The sequence below is a fragment of the Lepus europaeus genome, unplaced genomic scaffold (genome assembly GCF_033115175.1).
Source record: "Lepus europaeus isolate LE1 unplaced genomic scaffold, mLepTim1.pri SCAFFOLD_3_1, whole genome shotgun sequence".
Lineage (NCBI taxonomy): Eukaryota > Metazoa > Chordata > Mammalia > Lagomorpha > Leporidae > Lepus > Lepus europaeus.
In genome coordinates, this window is record NW_026909276.1 from 15,102,474 (window position 1) to 15,111,208 (window position 8,735).

An 8,735-nucleotide genomic window follows, 5' to 3' on the forward strand; every position below is an offset into this window, starting at 1 on the left:
AAAGTTGATTGATTTATTGAAAGGTCTTTGGTGCAATGCTTAATAAAGCACTTGGGATGTCCACACTCTAGTATGAATATGGAGATTTGTGTCCAGTTCCACTTCTGATTCTAGCATCCTGCTAATGCACATACTGGGAGGCTACAGATGATGGTTCAAATATTTGGATCTTGCCATTCAAATGGAAACCTAGACTCAATTTTCACCTCCTGGTTTTAATATGCCCTGGTCCAGCTATTGGGAAACTTTACGAATTAGACAAGTAGTAGAAGATTATTTCCTGCCTCTGAGTGTCTGCCGTCAAAACTTAAAAACAGCTAAAGATTATATAGTTTAGGCCAGCACCGTGGCTCAACAGGCTAATCCTCCACCTAGTGGCGCCAGCACATCGGGTTCTAGTTCCAGTCGGGGTGCCGGATTCTGTCCCGGTTGCCCCTCTTCCAGGCCAGCTCTCTGCTATGGCCCAGGAGTGCAGTGGAGGATGGCCCAAGTGCTTGGGCCCTGCACCCGCATGGGAGACCAGGAGAAGCACCTGGCTCCTGCCATTGGATCAGCACAGTGCACTGGCCGCAGCACGCTGGCTGCGGTGGCCATTGGAGGGTGAACCAATGGCAAAGGAAGACCTTTCTCTCTCTCTCTCTCTCACTGTCCACTCTGCCTGTCAAAAATTTTTAAAAAAAGATTATATAGTTTAGCTTATTTCTGTTCTTTGGATAAAGGGTCTGTTCATGGTTTCTTATGTGTCTGTCCCTGTGATGATAAGGGCATGTATATTGTGGCTTAGCCGTAAGTTTCCAAGGGAGAAGACACTTTGTGTGGGGTCAACTGTGGCTTGTCAGGAATGGCAATGTACAACCATAAATCTGGAAGCTAAATATTGAATAAATACAGCATTGAAAAAGGTTTACTGGGGCTGGTGCTGTTATGTAGGTGAGTAAAGCTGCCAGCTGCAGTGTTGGCATCCCATATGGGCACCAGTTTGAATCCCAGCTGTTCCACTTATTCAACTTTGTGCTATGGCCTGGGAAAGCAGTAGAAGATGGCCCAAGTTCTTAGGCCCCTGCACCCATGTGGGAGACCTGGAAAAAGCTCCTGAATCTTGTCTTTGGATAGGCCCAGCTCTGGCCATTGCAGCCATTTGGGGAATAAACCAATGGATGGAAGACCTCTCTCTATATATATATATATTTCTCTCTCTGCCTCTTTGTAACTCTGCTTTTCAAATAAATAAACACATCTTTTTCTAAAAAAAGGTTTACTGAAATTTAAACCTTGAAATTTTTTTATCAGATTTTGACTAGAACTTTTGGATATTTAAGTGGCTTGAATACTAGTATGGATTTATACCATACTTTAAGTATCTATGTGTGTAGAATATTTATGATGAAAATATAAAGGAGAACCACACGTAGAATTTTTTCAGTGTTTCTTTTTTAAATTTAATTTAAGGTATAGAAATTTCATGTACTTCATACATAAAGATTCAGGAATATAGTGATACTTTCCACCCTATCCTTCTTCCTACTTATGCTCTCACACTTCTTCCTCCACTTTATTCTCTTCTCATTTTTTATAAAGGTCTGTTTTTAGTCTAATTAATGCTTATGAAATTAACCCTAGACTAAATAAAGTGTTCAACAAATTGTATGAAAAATTATTCATCAAGACAAGGACTATTAAAAACCATCACATTATTAAATTTTTTAAAATATTTATTTTACTTGAGAGAGTTACACAGAGAAGGAAAGGCAGAGAGAGAGGGGTCTTCCATCTGCTTGTTTACTCCTCAGTTGGCTACAATGGCTGGAACTGTGCTGATCCTGAGCCAGAAGCCAGGAGCCAGGAGCCAGGAGTTTCTTCCATGTTCCTCACATGGGTGCAGGGGCCCTAGGACTTGGGTGATCATCTACTGCTTTCTCAGGCCATAGCAGTGGAGCAGCTGGGACTCAAACCGGGGCCCATATGGGATACAGGCGCTGCAAGCAGCAGCTTTACCCACTACAGCACAGTTCCAGCCCCCAAAATCATCACATTTTAAAGGGTCAATTTCACTTCTATAGATTACCTTTTAGGTTCTCTATTAATGAACACAAATCAGGAAGAATATATGGCACTTCTGATTGGGGACTGGCTTATTTCACTAAATATAATCATTTACAATTGCATCCATTTTGTTGCAAACAACAGGCTTTCATTTTTTTATTACTGTGTGATAGTTCATAATATGTATATACCAGAATTTTTTTATCCAGTCATCAGATGGCGGACATCTGGATTGATTCCATGTCTAGCTATTGTGAATTGGGTTACAATAAAACCTGGGGTTTTGGATCACTTTCATATGCTGATTTCTTTTGGGTAAATAACCAGGAGTGGAAGGGCAGGGTTATATTATAGTTCTATATTCAGATTTCTGGAGTATCTCCATATTGTCTTCAACGGTGACTGCACCAGTTTAAATTCCCACCAACAGTGGAATAAGGTACCTTTTCCCTCACATTCTTGCCAATATTTGTTGTTTGTTGATTTTTGTAGAGAACCATTCTACCTGAGGTGAGATAAAACATCATGGTAGTTTTGATTTTCATTTCTTGATGGCTAGTGATCTTGAGCAGTTTTTATATGTCTGCTGATCATCTGAATTTTCTCCCTTGAAAAAATTCTGTTTAGGTTTGCACATTTCCTAACTGGATTGTTTAGTTTGTTATTGTTGAGGGTCTTGAGCTCTTCATGGATTCTGGATATTAATCCTTTATCAGTTGCATAGTTTGAAAATATTTTCTCCCATTCTGTAGGTTTCCTTTTCACTTTGCTCAGTGTTTGTTTTGCACACCGAAGAAGCTTCTCAGTCTGAAGTAATCCTATTTGTCAATTTTGGCTTTGACTGCCTGTGCTTCTGGGTTATTTTCCAAGAAGTCTTGGCCTATGCTCATGTCTTGCAGATTTCCTCAATGTTCTCTAGTAATTTGATGCTAGTGGGTTGTAGATTAAGGCCTTTGATCTATTTTGAGTGGATTTTGTGTAAGGTGTAATGTAGGCTGCAGTTTTATATTTCTGCCTATAGATTCAGTTTTCCCAGCACCATTTGTTGAAGAGGTTGTCTTTGCTCCAGGAATTGATTTTAGCTCCTTTATCAAAGCTAAGTTGGTTGTAGATGCATGACTTTATTTCTGGAATTTCTATTCTTTTCCACCAGTTTATGTGCTTCTCTCTCTCTCTCTCTCTCTCTCTCTCTCTCTCTCTCTCTCTTTTTTTAACCAGTATCAGGCTGTTTTGGTTATAACTGCCTGTAGTCTGAGAAAGGTCTTCCTTTTCCATTGGTTCACCCCCCTATTGCCTCTGCAGCTGGCACACCATGCTGATCTGAAGCCCAGATCCAGGAGCTTTTTTCCTGGTCTCCCATGCAGGTGCAGGGTCCAAGGACCTGGGCCATCCTCCACTGCACTCCTGGGCCACAACAGAGAGCTGGACTGGAAGAGGAGCAACCAGGACAGAATCCAGCACCCTGACTGGGACTAGAACCTGGGGTGCCAGTGTTCAGGTGGAAGATTAGCCTAGTGAGCTGCGGTGCCAGCCCAATTATTTCTTTTTTAAAAAATATTTATTTATTAATTTGAAAGAATTACAGATAGGCAGAGAGAGAGAGAGAGAGAGAGAGAGAGAGAGTGAGAGAGAGAGAGAGGTTTTCCACTCACTGGTTCACTCCCTAAACAGCTGCAACAGCTGGAGCTGTGCCCATCCAAAGCCAGGAGCCAGGAGGTTCCTTCAGGTCTCCCACATGGGTGCAGGAGCTCAATGACTTGGATCATCTTCTGTTTCCCTCCCAGGCCATAGCAGAGATCTGGATGGAAAATGGAACAGCTGGGACTCAAACTGGCACAATATGGGATGCCGGCACCACAGGTGGCAGCTTTACATGCTATGCCACAGTGCCAGCCCCTAATGCATTTCTTTTTTAAAAAGATTTCTTTATTTGAAAGGCAGAGTTTCATAGAGAGAACAGAGACCTTTTATCCTCGGATTTACCCCCCAAATGGCTGTAGTGGCCATGGCTGGTCTGGACCAAAACTAGAGAAAAGGAGCCTCACAGGGGTCTCTCACATGCGTACAGGGGCTCAAGTACTTGGGCCATCTTTCACTGCTTTCTCAGACACATTAGCAAGGAGCTCAATTGGAAGAGGAGCCAGGTCTTGAACTGGCACATATATGGGATGGTGGTGCTGCAGATGGTGGTTTAATCCTCTACGCCCTAACACTGTCCCCATGTAATACATTTCACTTCTTGAATGATTTGATTTTTTTATATTGGCCCATTTTATTTAACTTAATTTGGGCTTTATAGGGTCCCATTTTATCTAGCCAGTTTGTCACCTCCAAAAATTGCTTTAGATTTATTACTCATGCAATTGGAATCTCAGCCACCAATGGGATATTTGGTCACATAGAACTGTGGAAAATTGAAGCAGTTTTAAAGTGAATTGACCAAGTAATGTCCTTGTTTTATATTTATTAATTTTCTTAAGATTACAAGTGGCTCTCTAAATTTATTTTTTAAAGAATTATTTATTTGAAAGTCAGAGTTACACAGAGAGAGGAGAGGCAGAGGAAGAGAGAGAGAGGGAGAGGTCTTCTATCTGATGGTTCACTCTCCAATTGGCTGCAATGGCTGGAGCTGCACCGATCCAAAGCCAGGTTCCAGGAGCTTCTTCCAGGTCTCCCACATGGGTGCAGGGGCCCAAGGACTGGGCCATCTTCTACAGCTTTCCCAGGCCATAGCAGAGAGCTAGATCAGAAGTTGAGCAGCCAGGTCTCAAACTGGCACCCATATGGATGCTAGCACTTCAGGCCAGGGCAGTAACCCAGTTCACCACAGTGCTGGCCTCTCTAAATTTATTGTAATGCCTAGTTAAGATTCTGATTTCAACCACCCCATTCATTACACCCATAAATCTGTAGATATTTGGCTTTTTAGAAGCTGTGAAAGGTAATTTAGATCTTATGTTGTAGGATCCCTCAATTCAATTAGTGTCATTTTTATATGTTTATCTAAAATAAATTTTAGATTTCTAACTGCTTCAGGTTGCTCCTCTTCCAGTCCAGCTCTCTGCTGTGGCCCGGGAAGGCAGTGGAGGATGGCCCAAGTCCTTGGGCCTTGCACCTGCATGGAAGACCAGGAGGAAGCACCTGGCTCCTGGCTTCAGATTGGCACGGCACACTGGCCACAGCATGCTGGCCATGGTGGCCATTTGGGGGTTGAACCAATGGAAGGGAGGAACTTTTTCTCTGTCTCTCTCTCACTAACTCTGCCTGTCAAAAAATAAAATAATATATGTATATATATATATATATGTATTCATGTACACAGCTAATTTATTCTTTTTTGTGTATTCTTCCTATTTCTAGTTTATTTTTGCCTGAACAGTTTTTGGTTTTTAAGAAATTTTCTTAATTTGGAAGTCACAGTGACTACATGGAAGAGACATATATATAAATCTTTATGGCAGATTCACTCCTAAAGTGGCCACATGGCCAGGGCTTAACCATGCCATATCCAGGAGTCTGGAACCCCATCAAAGTCTGCTACATGGTTGGCATTGGACCAATAACTTGGGCCACTCTTACAGCTTTTTAGTCACATAAGCAGGGACTGAATTATAAACATTGGAGGTGGGACTTAACTGGTATTCTGGTATGAGATGCCAACATCAGAAGTGTTGTTAACTTAGTATACCACAACATCAGCTGTGATTTTTTTTAATCTTTTGATTTTTTTTCTTTTCTTTCCTTTTTTTTTCCTTGGTTTTGATTTAGGCACCTAAAGCTATGAGTTTCAAATTATATTTCTTTCTAATACCCTGCTGTATAGATCTTCAGTGCTCTGCACCTAACACATGCATAAGTGAGAATGTACCACTTTGCCTTAGTCTCCATAATATATTGCCCTGGTTGGGATAATCTCTCCTAGTTCTTTACATTGGAATTCCAAGTCCAAAATATAGACTTGATTTCCTCTGGGTCCTCTTTACCTGATTTCCAATCAGCCACCATTTTGCTTTGTGCTTGTATGGTACTTCCTCTGTCTTTGTGCATCCCTAGTGCCTTATAAAGATCCCAGTCATTTGGATTAGGGATTCACTCCGTGATACCATTACAATTTAATTACTTATTTAATTGTTTTTTTGGTAAATAGTTTAATTTGGGATTAGTGTTTCTTTCTTTCTTTCTTTTTTTTAATAACCAGAGCTGCACCGATCTGAAGACAAGAGCCAGGTACTTCTTCCTTGTTTCCCATGCAGGTGCAGGGGCCCAAGGACTTGAGCCATCCTCCACTGTTATCCTAGGCCATATCAGAGAGCTGGATCAGAAGAGGAGCAGCCAGGACTAGAACTGGTGCCCATATGGGATGTCAGTGCCACAGGCAGAGGATTAACCTACTGTGCCATGGCTCCGGCCCCTGGGATTAGTGTTTCAAGATATGAATTGTATGGCCGGCGCCATGGCTTAACAGGCTAATCTGCCTTGCGGCGCTGGCACACTGGGTTCTAGTCCCGGTTGGGGCACCAGATTCTATCCCAGTTGCCCCTCTTCCAGGCCAGCTCTCTGCTATGGCCTGGGAAGGCAGTGGAGGATGGCCCAAGTGCTTGGGCCCTGCACCCACGTGGGAGACCAGGAGAAGCACCTGGCTCCTGGCTTCAGATCAGCGTGATGCACTGGCTGCAGCGGCCATTGGAGGGTGAACCAACGGCAAAAAGGAAGACCTTTCTCTCTGTCTCTCTCTCACTATCCACTCTGCCTGTCAAAAAAAATATATATGAATTGTGGCCGGCGCTGCATCTCAATAAGCTAATCCTCTGCCTGTGGCACCAGCACACCAGGTTCTAGTCCCAGTCGGGGCGCCGGATTCTGTCCTGGTTGCCCCTCTTCTAGGCCAGCTCTCCTCTGTGGCCTGGGAGTGCAGTGGAGGATGATCCAAGTGCTTGGGCCCTGCACCTGCATGGGAGACCAGGAGAAGCATCTGGCTCCTGGCTTCAGATCAGCGTGATGCACCAGGTGCAGCGTGTCAGCCATGCTGGCCATTGGAGGGTGAACCAATGGCAAAAGGAAAACCTTTCTCTCTGTCTCTCTCTCACTGTTCACTCTGCCCGTCAAAAAATAAAAAAATAAAATAAAATAAAGGATATGAATTTTGAGGACAAATGATTCAGCCTAGAACAATGAAAAGGGACCCAGTGCTCTGCCTCATAGATGGGAAGTTTTAAGGAGGACTGAGTATTTGAAGTTAGAAGCAGGGCTCCTCAGAGCATTTTCAATACAATCGCTGTCTTATATGGGCACCTGCATGAACACACATACACACACAGACACTTACACTTGTATACACATACACAAACCAGTATGGGATGGCTAAGCATTTTGCACAGGTAAAATCAATATAGTATCTGATATAATGAAATTAGGGAACAATTAACTGTGATGAGAAGTAGAAAAATGATAATAAAATCTGCAGTTACACATATATATGATGGCCACCATTCATTGTTCCTAAAAAGTAAACATTAGAATACATGATTTCTAATACATGATTTCTAGAAATCATGCCTTACATCAATACAGACTAGTCTACATGAGAGATGTTTTCTTAAAGACCTTGCAAATTTTAACTTATTGCTCTAAATTAGCCATTAGGATTATAGAACACATAGGAAAGAAACAATCCAAAAAGGCATAATCTAGTGATGCAACTAAAATTTTGGCATATTCTCTCATTTATCTTTTCATTACCTACTAAATTAAGTGCATACTTCATTATCAATGAATTTTCAATTCCTTGAAATTTTACATATCATCTAAGGTTTTCAAAATCATTGCCAAAGGTGTTTTAAATACTTGAATAAATTTTACTAATTCAATGAACTTGGGGTGACTAGTACAGAATTTTTTTCTAGAGATGTATTTATTTATTTGAAAGTCAGAGTTACACACACAGAGAGAAGGGGAGGCAGAGAGATAGAGAGGTCTTCCATCTGCTGGTTCACTCCCCAACTGTCTGCAATGGCCAGAGCTGTGCTAATCCAAAGCCAGGAGCCAGAAACTTCCTCCAGGTCTCTCACATGGGTGCAGGGGTCCAAGGACCTGGGCCACCTTCCACTGCTTTCCCAGGCCATAGCAGAGAGTTGGATTGGAAGTGGAGCAGCCAGGACTCGAACTGGCACCCGCATGGGATGCCAGCACCACAGGTGGCAGCTTTACCTGCTACACCAGAGCTCCAGCCTCTAGAATTTTTTACTTGCTAAATTATAACAACACATATGACACCTTGGCTTCCTCAAAGCCTCCAAAGGATGTCAATAACAATGTGACTTCAGAATATTGACAACTGATTGATGATGTTAATTGTTTGTCAGAGTTAATGTGTCATTACTGTATGACAATTACAAGTAATTCATGAATTACTGAGCATTTATTCATAACAATTGAAAGATCTTTATAAAGATTTCTTATAGGACAGCAAATAGTTCTATAGACCTACATTATTCTAAAATTGGTGAAAATTCATTAAATATAAAACAGAAATCCAACCCTCTAAATGTTCTTTAAATGGTCTCAAAGACAGCAGTGAATGAAAACGTAACTGCTAAAATCTACTAAGATTGGGGCTGGTGCTGTGACATAGTGGGTAAAGCTCCACTTCTGATCCAGCTCTCTGCTATGGTCTGGGGGAGCAGTAGAGATGG